The sequence below is a fragment of the Marmota flaviventris genome, chromosome 2 (assembly GCF_047511675.1).
Source record: "Marmota flaviventris isolate mMarFla1 chromosome 2, mMarFla1.hap1, whole genome shotgun sequence".
Classification (NCBI taxonomy): Eukaryota; Metazoa; Chordata; class Mammalia; order Rodentia; family Sciuridae; genus Marmota; species Marmota flaviventris.
Window position 1 is genome coordinate 181,391,720 of NC_092499.1, and position 20,375 is coordinate 181,412,094.

The 20,375-nt window shown below is 41.1% G+C and overlaps 1 protein-coding gene across 2 annotated transcripts in view; it reads left to right on the forward strand.

Moving 5' to 3' along the window:
- The first annotated feature begins 809 nt into the window (after nucleotides 1-809).
- Nucleotides 810-20,375, forward strand: part of Phf20 (PHD finger protein 20) — a 126,082-nt gene continuing 106,516 nt past the window's right edge. For both annotated transcript variants that reach the window (XM_027945356.2, XM_071608894.1), the window contains exon 1: nucleotides 810-870. The gene's annotated coding sequence lies outside the window, so the exon portion shown is untranslated. The remainder of the gene's footprint in view (nucleotides 871-20,375) is intronic.

Genomic DNA, 20,375 nt, shown 5'->3' on the forward strand with positions numbered 1-20,375 from the left:
GTAAAATACAGTCGTTATTGCTCCCATAAATCACTAATTTTAGCATTTCTCCTTGGTATTTGTCCTGTTGGGAAAACACCTCAGAATCTTTTGTAGTCCATGCAACTTGGACTTTGGAGACAAAATACAGCTCCGTTTTTGTTTTTTTTTTTTCAACAGCAATTGAATTTTCCTAGAAGTTAATGACACAAAGTGGAGGGATGGGAGCAAGGGTCCTGAGGTAAGAAGGAAACTGACTCCTATGAGGACTTGAAAGACACTGAGAATTCAGGGCAGCTGGATGTGTCAGAATGAGAGGCAGGTTAAGTTCAGACTTTGAAGAGCCTGGCAAATCTAGGTGAAGACTTAGATCTTAATCTGGAGGAGAGAGGGAAACAGATTTGGAACAGAGGATGACATTTTGAAAAGCTCTCACCGCGTGAAGTATGGATTGAAAGGGGAAAGAATAAGAGGGTGGAGATCATGGCCAACTTGGAGAGAGGTGAAGCCTAGACCGGAGTGGTGGCAGGGCTATGGAAAGAAGCAAAAGGCAAAATTAACCGGGGAAGGGTAGTATCCGGTCCCGGGCTTTTGCGTGGTCTTAATGGTTAAACCTGAGTGGGGACTTCGTATTCCTGACGGAGGGCAGGCCTGGTTCCCGCGCGTCAAGGCCGTGGGCGTGGTCTGCAGGAGCCGTCGCCCCGGTGATCCGGTGGGGCGGGGCTGAGGGCGGGGCAGCTAGGGCGCTGCGTCACTCGGTGGTGGCGATGGTGCGTGTGTGTGGGGGGCGGGGGATACGCTGGGCGCGTCCCTGGGGTCACGTGGTGCGCAGCACGCAGAGTCCTTCTGTCGGTTGGTCCTGGAGCGGCGCAGCAGGAGCAGAGCCGTGAGGTGAGCTCGCGGCGAGGCGCGGCAAGAGAAAGCCGGCTGGCCGAGGCTGGGTCGGGTCGGGCCCGCGCCGCGCGCGCGGGAACGGTGAAAGACGCCACCGCTGCTCCGGTCCCCTGCCTGGCCCCACTCCCCGCCCGGCCCCGTTCCCCCAGCCCGGAGGGAGGCCTAGGGACCGCTGATGAGAGCGTGGCGGGCGTGCGAGCGGCGCCCAATCCCCGGAGTTGCCCGCGGGAGTGATGGGGACCTCGGCCAATGAGCGCTGCCCGAGGGGGCTGGGCTGTGGGGTGCTGGCCCCGGGCACTGAGCGGGCCGTATTGGGGGTGTGTATGTGTGGTGAGGGGGTGAGAGCTAGGGCCGAACCTGAGCTGGGTGATCCCTGAGAGCCCCATCACCAGCCCCTGCTGTTGCCTTGTGCTTTAGCAATACGCTTTCTTTTATTACCTCTTTAATCCCATTTTGGGAGCACACCCCTTTTTTCAAGACCCCTATCATGGGAGTGTCTCCTTTATAGTTTTGAAAATCTGGGCGGCCCACCCCTTTTATTAAACTCCAGCCCTGGGATTTTATCTGTTTTTAAATCCCCCCATACAGAGGGCGTACTCCTTGCCCCCCAAACTGGGAGCCCTCCCTTTTTCAAGCCTTCAATCTGAGTACACCCTTTTCAATTTGGGGGTTTATCCCTTTAACAGGTTCTTCAAATCTGAGGTCCTGAAACCAAAGTTTTGGGATACTTTCTTTTTTATTTTGATACTGGGGATTGAACCCGGGGTGCTTTACCACTGATCTTTTTATTTTTTGAGACAGGGTCTTGCTAAATTTCTGAGGCTGGCCTCAAATTTGCTGTCCTCCTGCCTCAGCCTTTGAAGTCACTGGGATTACAGATTTGGGCCATTGGGCCTGCTGGGAAGACTTTTTTGTGTCCCACAACTCCTCCAAGGAAAAAATCACCTTCCCAGGAACCCAATCTGACAATATGTTTCCAGAATTTCATTTCTTTTTTTTTTTTTGTACTGAGAATTGAACCCAATGGCACTTTACCACAAGAGCCACATTCCCAGCCAGTTTTATTTTTTATTTTGAAAAGGGGTCTGGTTAAATTGCTAAGGGCCTTGCTTAATTGTTGAGCCTGTTCTCAAACTTGCAATCCTCCTGCTTCAGCCAAGAGAGCCTCTGGGATTACTTACAGGTTTGTGCCACCTGCTGGCTGGCCTGTTTCCAGAATTTCTTCAATGGGGGGGGGGGGGCGTCCTTTTCTCAACCCTCTAAAACCTGATGTTTATTGGTACATATTTCCAGTTTCTCAAATAAGGGAATTCACTTTCACTTATGTCCTTGGGTTGCACCTTTTTATGAGTTCCCCAACTACCTGGTGGAGACTTATTTTCTTATCTGAAGTTGTGTTTGCTTCCTGAATCCCCTAAATGTATGAACACACCACTCTGGGGGTGAGTGATCTGTGGTTCTTGAGCATACATGCATACCTACCTGCCTCCCCCACTTTTTTTTTTTTTTCCCTATATTAGGGGTGGAACCCAGGAGCTTTCACTGGAGTTAAATCCCAGCTCTTTTTATCTGTAATTTTGATACAGGATTTCACCGAGTTTCCCGGATTGGCCTCAAACTTGTGCTTCTCCTACATCAGCCTCAGGAGTGCTTGGGGTTATAGGCGAGCATCATGGCTCCCTTCCCCCCCTTTAATACCTTTTTTAGTTCTTTTGCCATCCACGATATTTTCATTTCTCAGTTTCCTTCCTTCTTTGGAACCATATTCCCCTTTAGGTGCTCTCCCAGTCTGGTCAGTGCACCCATTTCCTCTTCCTCTGGTGAGTGCATGCCTTTGTTCAGCACAGCACTATCTTTCTGCTTCCATTTTTTTTTTTTCATGAGCACATTTCCTATGGTCACACCAACTGAACCCTACCCTCCAGGTTCCCCTGTACCCCAGAGTCCATCTCCTAAAGTAGTGCCTGAAAATTGCCTTTCATATGTCCATCATATGTCTTTTATTTATTTTAAACAATACTGGGGATTGAACCCAGAGCTCCAGCATGCTAAACAGTCTCTACCACTGAACTACATCTCTGGCCAATTTTATTTTTTGTTTTGAGACAGATCTCACTAAGTTGCCCAGGCTGGCCTTGAACTTGCCATCCTCCTGCCTCAGCCTCCTGAGTCACTGGAATTAAAGGCATGTGCCCGGTTTATCTTTTATCTTTCTGCAAACAGGAACTCTTCTCTCTGTTTGCCCTATGCCCAGGCGTTTTTCTGGTTTCTGACTCCCTTTGAACACTGTTCTGTTTATTGAGTGGCTATAGAGATTCCCCCCTTTATTCTTCCTGTGTTGGAGGTGGAGGCCTGTCTGGCCTTCTGGCACAGGATTCAAATTGGAAAGGAAACCCTTTGCATTTCTTTGGTTATTCACAGGACTTTTAGTTCTCCTGGTGGTTTGCCTCCTCTTAGATTCTACTTGGGTGGGTTTTGTTTTATCTCCCTACACTGGAAAAAAAGCCTTCAAGAGATTTTTTTTTTAAATACTGTATTGCTTCTAACTTCAAAATTTCTTCCCCATACAGTGGCTTTGTTACTTCCTTTTTTCAAGAAAAGAGGTTATTTGGGCAAGGGTGTAGCTCAGTGGTAGAGCTCTTGTTCGTCCCCAGTAATGCAAAAAAGGTCATTTGAAGGAAATCCCTTGAATCCTTTTTTGTCCCTGGGGTGCAGGTTGGGGGTGGATATTTAACCTCTCCCATCATCTTACAAATCTGCTAATCTTTGCCCCCAACCCTCCACTTTAAAAATCTACACAGATATTTGGAACATCTTATCTCTTAAGAGCCTCTCAGTAGATTCTTTCTTTTGTATGTTTCTCTCCCTTTCCAGATCTTTCTCAGGGTTCTCAGCCTGAACCTCCAACAGATTAATTTCTCCACAGCTGGAATCTCAAGTGCTTGGGGGATAATGACACCTCTGACCTTTCTCCCTTTTGGGAAGTACTTGGGTGTGCAGCTGCACGAGGCCTCAGTGGGGGAGAGCTTGGGGCTGAGAAGACACCAGTAGGACAAAGCAGGAATACTGCATTTTCAGGACCAAGTCCTTCTGAATCTCATTTGGAAACTGGATATTTGCCAAGCACCTGCTTCCTAGGGATGCTGGGGGATTTAATGGTACTCCCAGGAGCCTGTAGGAATTAATGTGCCTTGTGGGGAAGTGCTCTGAACTCAGTTTTGGAACTTGAATAAAATTAACCATTCTTTTATTTTCTGAATAACTAAGCTGTTTTATATATATATATATATATATATATATATATATATATATATATATATATATATATATATATATATATTTTTTTTTTTTTTTTTTTTGTGCATGAAGGCTCTAGAACTAAGTTGTTATTTCAGGAAGTGAACTAGATCCCACACTTAGATCATGTGTTCATTATCTAAGTACTAAATTTATTTTAAAAAATTGGAGGTCTGTCTGAGCAGTATGTAATAAAATATGATATACCTAAAGTGAACAGGTACTTTGTCTCTTTATTTGGCTTTTGATACTTTATTTGTGTACTGCTCCACAGTGCACCCTTAAAGTATTCTATACCAGTGTTTGTCAAACTGGCATGTGCATACAAATCACTTGGGGGTCTTGTTAAAATGCTGATTCTGATTTGGTAGGTCTAGGATGGGATCTGAGTATCTGCATTTCTAATTTACAGGTGTTACTGAATTACACTTGAATAGTAATATTTTAAACACAAAGTTAAAGGTTTCTTGGTGAAAATAGAAAATAGATGGTGATTAATTGTGTGCTGGGGTATTGTTTTCTTTTTTCCTTTCTCCAGATACACATCCCTTAAAGTTTGAAAAAGGCTGTTCTTCCTTTCTGAGGCCTATTAATTATACTCAACTACATTTTTTTTTTTTTCTTTCCTTTTTTGAGATGGCATCTGTGATGCCCAACCTGGTCTTGAATTCCTGTGATCCTCCTACCTCAGCTTCATGAGTAGATACAGGTGCATATCACTGCATCTGGCAAGCACCATGGCTAAAACCTCTTGGTTTCTATAGATATTATCTTGTTAAAATGCATAAATATTTCTTGGTAAAATGTGAATGCAGTTTTTTTTTGGGGGGGGGGGTGGGGGCAGTGCTGTTGAGAGTACCCAGGGCCTTGTGCATATGTTTCATCATTGAACTATGTCTGAAGCCCTCATATTGACATAGTAAATACTACATGGCCAGCTTGGCTCTCTGGTTATTCATCTGTCATCTTACCACCAGTAGGTAATCTGAGGTAGTGTATATCCACAGTCACAGGTGTTGGAATTTTCAAGGAGTCCTTTCTAGTTTTCTGGCTTCTAGAAATGGGCCTGGGAAAGATCAGGATAAAGGTAGGCGCCTGCATAACCATTGAGCCACATCCCCAGACCTTTTTAAAGTTTTTTTATATTTAGCTTTTAGCTGTCAGTGGCCCATTTATCTATCTATCTATGTATGTATCTATCTATTTATTTATTTATGTACATGTGTGCTGAGGATCCAACCCAAGGCCTCACACATGTCAGGTAAGTGCTCTACCACTGAGCCACTATCCCTTTTTTGTATTTTATTAGAAACAGGGTTGCTTAGAGCCTTGGTAAGTTACTGAGGCTGGCTTCAGTAACTTCAGATCCTCCTGCTTCAGTCTTTTAGCCACTGGGATTACAGGCATGTTTCACTGTGCCTACCTAGGTGCCTGGATTTGGATGGAGACTGCTGGCTTGTCTCTAAGTGGGTGCTCCTTGAGGCAGTGCTGGTGAGATGATAACATTTTTGATGGGGATCATGGCTCCTTCTGTACCCACTTGTCTACATCTATTCTAAGTCTTCATGGGATTTTCCATTCTGAATTTCTTAGATCATCTTGACTGTTACCTGCCTGGCCTTTTTCCAATGTGATCCTATTCCAGGCCTAATCAGGACAAACCTGAATGACAGACTTTTGTGTTCCAGGTCTTCCCTCAATCCCTCCATTCCTCAAGTGAATGTCAAATCATCTTCACTAACAGATTTGATCTGGATTTGGCCTTAGGCCCAACTCTTCCACTCATTGTGAGGCTACTTAATGCTACTAGACCTTGTTTTCCCATTTGGAAAAAAAAAAAAAAAGAGGGACTGATTATCTCTAAAGTCTACCCTGTTTTGAGTCTTTGTCAGTACTTTGCTTAGAAACCCACTTGTCTGGGAGCTCCTTGAGCAAATCTGATTTCCTTCACATGTATGTGGGGCAATCTGCCAGTCAGTCCCTTGTCCAAGTCACTTCTACCACTGTGTCTTTTCTAGCTCAGACAGTGAGCTTGTCATCACACCCAACTTCAGCATTCTTTTGACTCATTGTCTTTTGCCAATTTTGTACTGTATTTCATTCAAAACTGCCTAACATTCTCAAAGAAATCTGCCTTGAGTTCTCCATTCAGTGTTATTTACTTCTGCATCAATAAGGCTGAATATTACATGATGCCATGTTTACTTGTAAGTTTTCTACTTAATGTATATTTTATTTTAATTAATTATTATTTTTTGGGGTAGCAGGGATTGAACCCAGAGGTATTTAACCATTGAGCTACATCTCTAGTCCTTTATTTTATTTTGGTACTGGGGATTTGACCCAGGGGCATTCAACAACACTGAGCCACATCCTTAACCCTTTCCTATTAAAAAAAATTTTTTTTAAAGGTTTTTATGTTTTTAGTTGTTATTGGACCTTTATTTTATTTATTTATATGTGGTGCTGAGAATTGAACCCAGTACTTCACACATGCTAGGCAAGCACTCTGCCACTGAACCACAACCCCAGCTCATTATTTTGTTAATCTTTTTTTAAAATATCTGTATTTTATTTATTTTTATGTGGTGCTGAGGATCGAACCCAGGGCCTCGCATGTGCTAAGTGAGTGCTCTACCACTGAGCCACAACCCAATAGCCAAAACCCTATCTTGTTAAATTTTGAGATAGGGTTTTGCTAAATTACTTAGGGCCTCTCTAAGTTGTTGAGGCTTGCTTTGAACTTGTGATCCTCTTGCCTCAGCCTCCTGAGTTGCTGGGATTACAGGCATGCACCACTGCTTCTGGCTACAATTTTCTTGATAAGCATTTTTCAACCAAAGTGTGTGCTTTGCCACTGTCCTTGATTAGATCATAAACTTGGAGAAAGGGGGGCTCTCCTATCTTTCTTAGGAACTAGTCTGTAGGTTTTTAACTAACAGATAACTAGTCAATATTGAAAGTTTAATTTGTAATAATACTTTGACAACTTTGCTAGATCCTGGCCTAGGTCTTCAGCTGTACTTTGCTTTCTTTGGCCAAATAATGGAACTAATAAGCTAACAGAAATCCCATAAAATTTTAGGGGCCTGATATGAGTCACTAAGTATAAATGGTGGTTGTATAAAAGGGAGGTGGAATTTGAATCAGTGAACTCTGAAGAAGGAGGACCTGAGGAAGGATTTAAAATGATTCCATCCTGGAATGAAACCCATTATCAGGAAATGAAACCCTTATCAGGAAAATAGTCCTAGGGGTTTAAAGGCTGACTCCCAAGCATTTTAGGTTAGTGTACAGTATTTAGACTCTTTCCTACTGGGGATCTGATATTCAAAAGGCTCTTTTTCACATGGAAAAGGTCCATGACTACATGAATTGAAATGCCTTCCTTGCTTCTACTGGTGCATAGGTGTTGAGATTTCTAGGTTGTGGAAACTTGACCAGGAAATGTGGGCATTTTACAATAATGATAACTGTAGCTAGCATTTTTGGAGCATTCGTATGGATTTCATTGAATACTTAAAACTGATCTATTATCCTCCTAACAGGAGGAAACATGACTAAGTAACTTGTCCAGGGTCTTTTAGCTGATATGCAGAGCCCAGTATCTTCACCTCTAATCCAGGTGCACTCATATCCTCTTCTCTGCAGTTGCCATACTCCTTTTAGACATTTGAATAAGTCACTTTAATTACAGAATCAAGGGCTGGGGATGTGGCTCAAGCGGTAGGGCGCTCGCCTGGCATGCGTGCGGCCCCGGGTTCGATCCTCAGCACCACATACAAACAATGATGTTGTGCCCTCTGAAAACTAAAAAAAAATAAATATTAAAAAAATTCTCTCTCTCTCTCTCTCTCTAAAAAAAAAAAAAAAAAAAAAAAATTACAGAATCAAACTAGCACTTAGAATCTCAACCATGCAAATATCCCTTAATTGTAGCATGCCTATAATCCCAGTGACTCAGGAGGCTGAGGCAGGAGCATTTCAAGTTTGAGGCCAGTCTCAATAATTTATGAGCCCCTTAGAAACTTAACAAGACTCTGTTGTAAACTAAAAAAAAAAACAAAGGGCCAGGGAGCTAGTTCAGTGATAAAGTGCCCCTGGGTTCAATCCCCAGTACCAAAAGAAAAAGAAATTCCTTGATTGCAGAAGTCCAATCCTCTCAACCCAGGCTGCCTTATGTGTGTGTGTGTGTGTGTGTTTCCTTGTGGTTCTGGGGATTGAACCCATATGGCTTTGCCTTGTGAGGCAAACCCTTTGCCTCTGAGCTTTACCTCAGCCTTTAATTTTTTTTTTTTTAATTGTGATAAAACACACACACACAATTTACCGTCTTAACCTTTTGGGGTCTTTCTTTCTTTCTTTTGATGTTGGGCATTGAAACAAGGATCTCGTGCATGCTGAGCAAGCACTCTACCTCTGAGATATATCTCCAGTGCTTTTTCTTTTTTTGATACTGGAAATTGAACATTGTGGTGCTCTACCACTGAGCTATATTCTCAGCCTGTTTTTTTTTTTTTTTTAAAGTTGTCAATGGACCTTTATTTTATTTATTGATATGTGGTGCTGAGACTTGAACCCAGTGTCTCATACATGCTAGGCAAGCACTCTGCCACTGAACTACCCACCCCCCACCCCCGTTTTATTTTTAATGATGAGGTAGGAACTTGCTCAGTTGCTGAGGCTGGCCTTGAACTTGGGATCCTCCTTCCTCAACCTTTCGAATAGCCAGGACTACAGATATACCCTGCTGTGCCTGCTCATAGCCATTTTAAAATATACAGCTCAATGGTATTAAGTACGCTCATAGTGTTATGATTGTTAACATCCATCTCCATAATTCTTCATCTTGTCAAGTTGAAATTCTTTTTTTTTTTTTTTTTTTTAAGAGAGAGGAGAGGGAGGGAGGGAGGGAGGGAGAGAGAGAGAGAGAATTTATTTTTAATATTTATTTTTTTAGTTCTTGGCGGACACAACATCTTTGTTTGTATGTGGTGCTGAGGATCGAACCCGGGCTGCACGTATGCCAGGCGAGCGCGCTACCGCTTGAACCATATCCCCAGCCCCAAGTTGAAATTCTATACCCATTAAATAATAACTCCTTTATTTCCCCCTTCTCTCAGCTTCTGGCACTCACCATTTTACTTTCTGCTGTTACGATTTTAACTAATTTCTTCCTTTCTTAAGGCTCATGGGCACAAACACATTGGGCTGTCTCTTGGTCCCACGGAGTGATAAATGCTGTCCAGAGTGCTTTGATGAGTAGGAAATTGGTTATGCCTGACCTATGTGAGAAATAGACATCTGCATCCAGAACGGCAAGGTAGTAGATGAGGCTGCCTTTCAGGTTCAGGCTTCATGGTTCATGGTGATAAGGACCCAGTATTTGAAGGCAGTTATTTCTGAGTTTGAGTTCTAACATCTGCCATTCTCCTGGGACCACATGTGTCTAAGGCATGTGACTTAAACCTCTGGGGACTCATTATAGTATGGACATTGGAAGTTGACTTTTCTATCACAACAAATCACTTACCTGGACCTGTTTCTTTACTTAAGTATTTTTATAACTGCCTCATCAATCAGTAAATGTTACCCTTTTTCTCCAGTACCTAATCTGAAAAAATAGGAACAAGAAAACCTGGTTTGAGGGTTATCTATGCTTGGCGATCTATAAGTTAAGTGTGTATTAACTGTTATCACTTCTGCTTTATTCCTTTTATAAAATGTTTGTAAAATCTTCTCAGGGGTCTTTAGTCTGTATTTCTTTTTAAAAAATTTTCCTTGGTGTTCTGGGGATCACATTCAGGGCTTCATATTTGCTAAGCAAGGATTCTACCACTGAACTATACCCCTATCTACTACAAAAATTTTGACTTTGTTTTGGTGCTGGAGTTGAACCCAGGGCTTTCGCACATGCTTAGCATGAACTCTACTACTGTCCAGGCCCCATTCATAACTCTTATTAGTAGTATCTGTAGATTTAATTTATTTCATTTTCACACACAAAAACTTAACACTATTTCCTTAATATCATTAGTGGTCAAATGTCCTAAAGTCCCCCCACCCCTCACCATCAAATTTGAGATGGGGTTTCATCACTGTATTGTCTAGGTTAACTTGGAATTCCTGGACTCCTATGATACTCCTGCCTCAGCCTCTCAAGTAACTAGGACAACAGGTGTGAGCTATTATATGTAGTGTTGAAGGCATTGATCTCCTCCCCCTATTCCTGGTACTAGCTTTGCTGAGACTAGCTTTGTACTCATGATCCTCCTGTCTCATCCTCCCGAGCTGCTGGGATTACAGGCATGTGCCACCGCGCCTGGCTTCTCTGTCCTTTTTATTTTTTATTTTAAGACAGTTTTTTACTAAGTTGCTCAGGGCCTTGGTAAATTGTTGAGGCTGGCCTCAAACATGTCATCCTCCTGCCTTAGCCTCCTGAGTTGCTGGGATTATAGGCGTGTGCTATTGCATCTGGCAAAGGCCTCATTTTTAAAAGACATGTGAGTGTGGGTTTTGGAGAAAGTCTTGCTTCTCAAATCCCAGATCGTCTACCTAGGAAGGTGACCATGGGCAATTTATCTGTTCTAAGTCTTCTTTTCTTCCCTTCTGGGTTAGGACATACTATTGCCCTCTTTTCTGATTGTTGGGGCAATGAAGTATTTGTCAAGAATTTTGCACATGGTAAAGACTAAGTGCTAACCATTTTCTGGTAATGATAATGGCCAGGAGTAAAAGATAGTCTTTAAAGAATAAGGAAATTAATTAGTTGTCTTTTAAATAACTTATATGTTTTTAGAACCTCATAAGCAGTAAAGGGGCTATAAATTCAGCAAAATGTGTTTGGAGATCCCATCTAGCAATGACTCTATCCATTAAGAAATCCTATATGAACAGGTGTGTTTAAGACTTCCCACAGAAGGAACCCCCACAAACTCCAGAGCTTCGGACTGTATTCAATAGACTGTAGATATAGACTGAAGCGTCCAGTGACTGAGAAAACATACAGCTTTTTGTCAGGACATTGGGATGGAATTGTGGTCAATCTTCAGATTCCAAATTCTCTGTGCTTTGCCTTCCTCCCTATGCCCCCTAGGAGTAATAACAGTTCCTACATTTATCCATGGGCAGCACTTTTCAAAAAGCTTCCACATGCTTAGCTCCTTTAATCCCTACAAAGGATGTTACTGACCTCTTTCTTGTTTTTTATTCCCATTTTGCTAGTGAGAAAGCTTACATTATCTAATCTAACAAGCAGCTGACCACCATGTAAGGACACTACTTGTTAGATCTGGAGAGCCCTTAAAGAGGTCATCCTGTAGGACAGCTCAGATCACTCAGGCCATTTTAGTATGGAGTAATGAATGCCGTCACCCAGCAGCCAGGTCATACTGCCATGGGAGAATATAGGAGTGGGTAGCTGACTCAGTAACCACGCAGGGAGGCACTGATGGCTGTGCCCAGTCCTGAAGCACTAGGCAGAGAAAGGAGCTGATTTATGTTAGGTCCTGGGGGTTGGAACTTCAGGGTGTCTGGGTGTGGCAGGAGTGGGTGCTGAAAGAACAATAATAAGCTTGAGAGCATATTGTATGCTCTGGGATAAATAACTTTTAAACTTTACAACTTTGTCTGAAGATATGTTAATGGGTCCCTGTACTGTTCCCGTTTAACAGATGAGGATTCTGAAGCTGAGAGAAAATGACTTGTGCAAAGTTAACTGGAAAATGGCGGAGTTGGGATCCCAATCTGGACATTTTCACTTCAGAGTTCTGGCTCATAACCTGTATGTGCCACTGTCCCTCTGCTAAGCTTGCCTGCTTACCTCTTTTTAATCTCCCATCTTTTTAAATCCGTTTGGTTTGGTTGTAACAGCTAACTTACTGATGGCCTTAATGCTGCATTGAGTATCTTAAAGTTTTAAGAGTGTTGTCAGAACATGCCTGTAATAGCAGCAACTCGGGAAGCTGAGGCAGGAGGATCACAAATTCGAGGCCAAGCCTCAGCAATTTAACAAGACCCTAAAGCAACTTAGTGAGACCCTGTCTCAAAATAATTAAAAAAAATAAAATAAATAAAAACAACTGGGTATGTAGCTCAGTGGTAAAGTGCCACCCTGAGTTTTATCATCAATTTCCCAACAAGCAAACCACCACAATAAAACACTACAGTGTTCTCTGTGACCAGATTTACATTTTAGAAATATCCCTGTAGTGAGATAAGGGTTAGGGTTAAGGTTAGGGTAGAGTGCTTGCCTAGCATGCATGAGGCCCTGGATTTGATCCCTAGCACCCCCCACTCCCCAGGAAAAAAAAAAATATTCCTGTGTCAAGCTGAGCATTGTGTTGCATGCCTATAATTCCAGCTACTTGGGAAGCTGAAACAGGAGGATTACAAGTTTGAGGCCAACCTCAGCAATTTAGTGAGAATTTGTCTCAAAATAGAAAATAAAAGGACTGAGACTGTAGGTCAGTGGAAGAATACCCATGAGTTCAATTTCCATCACCATTGGAAAAAAAAGGAAATATCCCTGTTATAGTTGTGTAGAAGATTAGCCCCAATATAAGTGTAGTTAACTGGAGTTAGAAAATCTGGGTTAAATTCCTTGTCTTACTGATGGCTAACTTTGCTATTTGGGCAACTTACTTTCTAAACCTCAGTTTTCCCATCTACAAAATGGTAATAACAGTCTTCATTACATAATATGAGACAATAAATGAGATGTTTACAACAAGGCACTTAGTATCTTTCATAAAATAGGCACTCAGAAGATGTTGGCTCTTAAAGATAGTATTGGTTTAGGGTCTGGAGAAGGTGTGGCTGGAAGTTTGGAGCTCAGTTGAGAGCTGCCCTAGTAATTGGACTTAGAACCAGTGAGGCCCCAACTTGGCCACAACTAGGTAATGGGAGAAGAAACCTAGACTTGAGTACTACAAAATGGTGACTGAGAGTAAGAGGTGAGGGAGGGAGAAGGAGGTAAGGGCAGTGCTGGTGTTTCTAGCTTGGCACATGACCAGTGTTGGGCTTTAAACTGAAAAAACGAGAAGGAACTTGAAAGTACTCAGTGAGATTGAGTAATGTACCAAAGGTCATATAGCAGAAATATTCTAGAGCCAAGCCTGGACACCATGTTCCTTTTACTGCTTCTGGAAAGATCCATTGATTTTAACCATCTCATTGTCTGTAGCTTATTAGAAGTAAACTCAACCTGAATTTGCTATCTGTCTGAATTAAAAAAAAAAAATTAAAAATGTTTCTTAGTTGTAGATGGACACAATACCTTTGTTTTATTAATTAATTAATTATTTTTTTAAGAGAAAGAGAGAATTTTAATATTTATTTTTTAGTTTTCGGCAGACACAACATCTTTGTTTTTGTATGTGGTGCTGAGGATCGAACCCGGGCCGCACGCATGCCAGGCGAGTGTGCTACCGCTTGAGCCACATCCCCAGCCCCTGTTTTATTTATTTTTATGTGATACTGAGGATCGAACTCAGTGCCTCACACATGCTAGGCAAGTGCTCCACCACTGAGCTACAATCCTAGCCCCTGTCTGAATTTTGATTGTGGAGGGAATAGCTTGGCTCTTGGAGAAAGCATTTCAGGTGTGGGAAGAGGGTCAGGGGAAACAAAAACAAAAATGAAAAAAATATATAGAAAAAAAGGGTCAGGGAATTTTAAGGCCTATTTCTTCCCTCTGTCTACCCTCATCTACTCTCTCAAATAAAATGGACTAATTTACATCTTTTGATGTGAGCTGGGACAACTTGAACCAACTTGTCACTTCCCTAGGACTAAAGATCTGCTATTTTTGTTTGTTACTTTATTGGATGCTATTTGTTACTATTTCATAATAGTATTGACTGTAATCCTTTGTGTCTGATGTCCTTTTTGCTAGTTTACCACTGCTGCTGTCACTGAAACAAATTATTTAGTGTGTTCTGTGCTTAAGTACTCAACATCCATTAATTCACTTCCTCTTCACAACCTTAGGAGGTAAAAAGGTATACATTTTTTTTTTTGTGGGGGGGTAGGTACCAGGGATTGAATTCAGGGGCACTAAACCACTGAGCCACATCCCCAGCCCTAGTTTGTATTTTATTTAGAGACAGGGTCTTATTGAGTTGCTTAGCACCTCGCTTTTGCTAAGGCTGGCTTTGAACTCCTGATCTTCCTGCCTAAGCTGCTGAGATTGTAGGCATGTGCCACTGTGCCTGCCAATCTTTTTTTTTTTCGATTGAACCCAGAGTCATTTAACCACTGGAGTCATTTAACTACTGAGCCACATCCCCAACCCTTTTTATGTTTTATCTCACTAAGTTGCTTAGGGCCTTGCTAAATTGCTGGCTGGCTGTGAACTTTCGATCCTCCTGCCTCTGCCTCCCTAGTCTCGGGGTTTATAGGCGTGTGTCACTGCCCAGCTGGTATGGGATGTTAATCCCATCTTTATAGATGGATAAACAAAGGCTCAGTCATTTTTCTCATCACTCAGTGGAAGAGTAGAGGCAGAATTGGTCAGAATCTGAATCTCAAACCTGTTTGTGCTCATATCTTAAGCACCCCCTGGCTTTCCTCTAAGATATAACTTTTGGCAGAGCCCCCTTGGGGGTTTCTTCCTGAGGGAAAGCTGTCTTTGCTTTTAGTATGTTCCTTTTGCCTAGAGTTCTCTTCATCTAGATTTTTACTTGGTTGTCTCCTCCATATTAAAATTTTTGCTTAGCTTCACTGAGAGCCCTTTCTAAATGACCTCATCTAAAGTAGTCCTTCCAACTGGTGCTGTGGTGCATACCTGTAATCCTAGTGATTCAGGAGGCTGAGGCAGGAGGACCACATATTCAGCAATTTAGCAAGACCCTGTCACAAATTAAAAAGAAAAAAGGACTAGGGATGTGGCTCAGTGGTAAAGCACACTGGGTTTAGTACCCAGTATCAAATGAATAAATGGGTCTTCTGTGCTATTGGTTTTACATTTTTTCCATCGATAGTATTATTTCATTGACCAGTTAGTTACCTTATTTTATCTGTTTATTATTTTTTCTTTTTCTTTTTTTAATTTTTAGTTGTAGTCGAACACAATATCTCCATTTAATTTATTTATTCTATGTGGTGCTAAGGATCAAATCCAGCACCCTACACTTGTTAGGTGAGCCCTCTACCGCTGAGCCTCAACCCCAGCCCCTCTTTTTCTTTTCTTACGGTACTGAGATTGAACCCATTGAGTCACATCCCCAGTCTTCAAAAAAAATGTTTTTAAATACCTTTATTTTATTTATTTTTATGTGGTGCTCAGGATCGAACCCAGAGCCTCACACACGTGAGACAAGCACTCTACCACTGAGACACAACTCCAGTCCCCCAGTCCTTTTTATTTTTTATTTTGAGATAGGATCTCAGTTGCCCAGGCAGGCCTCAAACTTGTGATCCTCCTGTTTCATACTCCCAGGTAAGTGAGATTATAAGTGTGCAGTTCCACACCCAACCTGTCACTGCTATGTGTTTATTTTGTTCATTACTAGAGATTGGGGATAAGGTGTCTTATCTTCCGCATGGCACATAGCAGGCACTCTATTTTTTGGGATTGAACCAAGGGCATTCTATCACTGAGCTGTATCCCCAACTCTTTTTATTTTGTATTTTGAGACAGGGTCTTGCTAAGTGGCTGACGTTGACCTCAGACTTGTGGTTTGTGAACCTCTTGCTTCAGCATCCTGAGTCCCTGGCATTATAGGCATGCACCACTGTACCTGCTGTACTAGCCATTTTAATAGGAATATTATAAAGAAAAGAAATAGTTTAAAAAGATAGCTCATAAACAATCTTGCGGTAGTAGCTGAGAATCTGAATTTGAGTCATTGACTGTGTTGGCTCAGCCCTTTATCCTCCTGGGATTACAGTTGTGTGCCACAGTTCCTGGCTTTTCCTTTTTTTATTTTTAATTTTTTTCTTGTAGTTGTAGATGGACAGATTACCTTTATTTTACTAGTTTGTTTATTTATTTATTTATTTTTGTGGTGCTGGGGATTAAACCCAGGGCCTTGTGCATGTGAAGCAAGCACTCTACCAACTGAGCTATGTCCCCAGCCCTTGTTTATTTTTTTTTGATGTGGTGCTAAGGATCGAACCCAGTGCCTCACACATGCTAGGCAATGCTCTGTCACTGAGATACAGCCCCAGTCCTGGCTTTTCCTTTTTTGACATCAAACAAGGTCTCACTATATTGTTCAGGCTGGCCTTTAACTCCTGGGCTCAAACTAATCCCTTTCCTCAGCCTTCCTAGTGACTGGAATTACAGGCACATTCCAGTTAGTAGTACTCTTTATTTTATTTATTTTTAGGCATCTGCCCAGTTTATAGTATAGTCCTACTGTATTGAGTATTATTTGAATATTTTCTTATTCTTAAACATATGAAGTATATCTAGTTTTTTCTAGAATTGCATGTAGAGAGCTCTGGATTTCTTTTCATTTTCACAAATGATCTATTTTTATCCTGGTTGTGTTCTTCAGATTGAAACGATTGAGTCCAAGATTATAAGCAGTTTTACAGCATTCTTGTCGCTTCCAGGCTGAAGTCTAAAAAGATGGCTGTCGTCAGATCCCTGGCAGTGTTCCAGTTTCTCCACAGCTGGGACAATGTTAGCTTTTGTCCTTTATGAAAAATTAAATATTTCTGCTTCTTATACATTGATATGATAATTCTGACACATTGAAAAAACACCTACTTGCTTTGTCTTCCTGCATTTCAATTCTGTTTATATCTAAAAGCATGATTATAAGCATGGTATTAGGGGAGAGAGGAAATGGTTTGTCTATTTCTGGGGAAAATCTCGATTTTTTTTCTTTTATTTAAAAATTAATAAATTAATTGTTTTGATACTGGGGATTGGATCCAAGGCCTTTCGCTTGAGTGCTCTGCCACTGAGTTATCCCCTTAGTCCTTTTTCTTTGGTTCTGGGGATTGAACCCAGAGCGCTTTACCACTGAGCTACACCCCCCAGCCCTTTTTTATTTTTTATTTTCACACAAGATTTCAGTAAATTGCTTAAGGGCTTCACTAAATTTCTGAGACTGCCCTTGAATTTAGGATCTTTCTCCCTCAGCTTCCTGTGTTGTCAGGATTATAGTTGTGCACCACCATGCCTGGATTTTTTCATTTTATTGACATGGCTCTCACTATGTTGTCCAGGCTGTCCTCAAACTGGTAATACTCCTACCTTAGCCTCCCAGTAGCTGGGATTACAGGCCTGGGTCATTGTGCCTTCCTAATTTTTAATGTTTATTTTTTGGTTGTAGTTGGACATAATACCCTTATTTTACTTATTTATTTATTTATGTGGTGTTGAGGATTGAACCCAGGGCCTTGCACTTGCTAGGCAAGCGCTTTACAGCTGAGCCACAACCCCAGCCCCCATAATCCTGCTGTTTTTGATAAGAGGGATTTCTCTTGCCTTGGAGGACCTTGAAAACTGTTAGCTTTTGAGTATCTTAATTTCTTCTCTGAACTTCAGTTTTCATTTCTGTACCATTGGAATGTTAATTATTTTATCTAGTGATTGAGAAATTCCAGTAAAATAGTATTAAAATGAAATTTGCATTTAAAAATCTGGGTATATAAGTGGCATGTGGTGGTGAATCTCTGTAATCCAGCAGTTTGGGAGGCTGAGGCAGAAGGATTGCAAATTTGAGTTCTGCCTGGGCAATTATCTAGCTTCTGTCTCAAAATTTAAAAAAGGGCTGGGGATGTGTCTCAGTGGCGTTACCACCCTTGTCTTCAGTCTCTAGTAGTGAAGAAAAAAATTAAAAATTTGCATATTTAAATAACGTTTTTTAAAATTGTGAAGAAATATAAACATGTAATCCAAAATTAAAATCTTACTACCTGGACTATGTTGTAGCTCAGTGATAGAGTAATTTTTAGCTTGTATGAAACCCGGGGCTTCACACATGCTACTTAACTACTGAGAATCCCTGCTAACAAGTAAAATACAATAAAATGAAAGTACATTCATAAGGTTAGAAATTTTTTTAAAAAATATTTTTTTAGTTGTAGTTGGACACAATATCTTTATTTTATTTATTGTTAGTGGTGCTGAGGATCAAACCCAGCGCCTCGAACGTGCTAGGCGAGTGCTCTACCGCTGAGCCACAACCCTAGCCCCAGGTTAGAAATTTTTTAACAATATGGAAAAGTAAAAAATGCAAAGTTAAATTTTCATGTTTTGTTCCTGTCTATTTATTTATTTATTTATTTATTTTTTTGTGGTCCTGGGAATTGAACCCAAGGCCCCATACATGTTAGGCAATCTCTACCACTGAGCTACAACCCCAGCCTTCACAGAACTACTTAAAAAGTTTCTCAGTTTCTTCTAGGAAGTAATTTTGTGCACATGTTGGACTAGATTAATGTCTCTGTTTATGTCTATATTTGATTATTTATATTAATGGGATAGCTAGTCACAAGTATATGCCTTTTAGCTTTGTCCTTCTACTGGACAACAGTTATTGCAGATATCTTCATCTAAGCATTTACAGATTGCCACTATTCCCTTTATAAGCTGTACAGTGTTCTGTTGTGTAGATGAACCACAATTCCTTTAATGAGGCCCACTTAAAATTTTTTTTTATTAGTTGTAGATAGACACACAATATATTTATTTGTATGTGGTGCTGAGACTCGAACCCAGTGCCTCACACATGTGAGGCAAGCACTTTACCACTGAGCTACAGCCCCAGCCCTAAGGAGGCCCCTTTTGATGGACATTTTGGCTGCAGCATTGCAAAGCTCTTTTTATTAGTCATCTTTACAAATAATGTGGCCGACTTTGAGGGAGTATATCTAAGATAAGTTAATAGTGTGAGGTTGTTGGGTCAAAGAGTATTGGCATTTTTGTAGGTAGTGCCAAGTTGCCTGTAGAAAAGCTTTTCCAGTTTATGCTTTTTGGTGGAAGTATATATAAGCATATTCTTTTCTCCTTAGCCCTGTTAACAATACTTTTACATCTTAGGCAATCTGAGAATGGAAAAAATGTTGTTTTGATTTGCATTTCCTTTAATTTAGGGTGGGTTATATGGGTATAACATCACATGTTTATCAGACCTTTGTATCTCCCCTCCTCCCCATAATAATCAGTTATTAAACTTTGTCCTTTTTTTTGGGGGGGGGTTGGGTACTGGGTATTGAAGTCAGGGGCACTCTACCACTGAGTCGCATCCCCAGCCCTATTTTGTATTTAAAAGACAGGGTCTCACTGAGTTGCTTAGTGTCGAGGCTGGATTTAAACTGGTGATCCTTCTGCCTCAATCTCCTGAGCTGCTGGAATTAGAGACTTTGGGGTGCGCCACCATGCCTTCTCTAACTTTGTCCATTTTTAAGTGAAATGACTTTTTTGTCTTCCTTCTGTTTGCATTCTTTGTTAAAAAGGGAAGTTAGCTTTTTGTCTTATTTTCTCCTAGTTTATAGTTTGTGAAATGCCTTTTGAACTGTGCTATGCAACGTACATTTAATGCTTTCATTACCATTGATGCTGGGGGCATTGACTGAATATGTATTTAATGAAATAAACTAGGCTCTCTGTCTCTTGTGGAGCCTAGGGCTCTTCATTTAGGAAAATTTGAACGTAAAGGAGTAATTTGAAGTCCTGCCAAAGTCTTTAAAGTGGAATCCTGTGTGGATACAGATTGCATCAGACTTTTTTCTCTTATGAAATTTCCCTCGTGTCCATATTGAACATGGTTTTAGGAATGAAAACCTAAGGCCTGAAGGACGCATAAGTTAAAATGATTTATATTTACAACTAAGTGCAAAAGGTAAAAATATACTTCTTAGACATTTTTTTTTTTTTTTTTTTAATTCAGCTTCTATTTTGTTGTGGTGCACCGGGGATTGAACCCAGGGCCTTGGGCATTATAGGCAAGTGATTTATCACTGAGTTGCATCCTTGGTCCCCCAACCCCCCATTTTTGTAAATTAAAAAAAAATTTTTTTTTCTTTATGTATTACAAATTGAAGTTGGGCTCTTTACCATTGAGCTACATCCCCAGCATCCTCTCCCCTTTATTTTTATAAATATCAGGGATTGAACTCAGGAGCACTTAACCACTGAGCCACACCCCCAGCCCTTTTTATTTTTTTTATTTTGCTTAGTTGTTTAGGGCCTTGCTAAATTGCTGATGCTGGGTTGGATCCCGCAGTCCTCCTGCCTCAGCCTC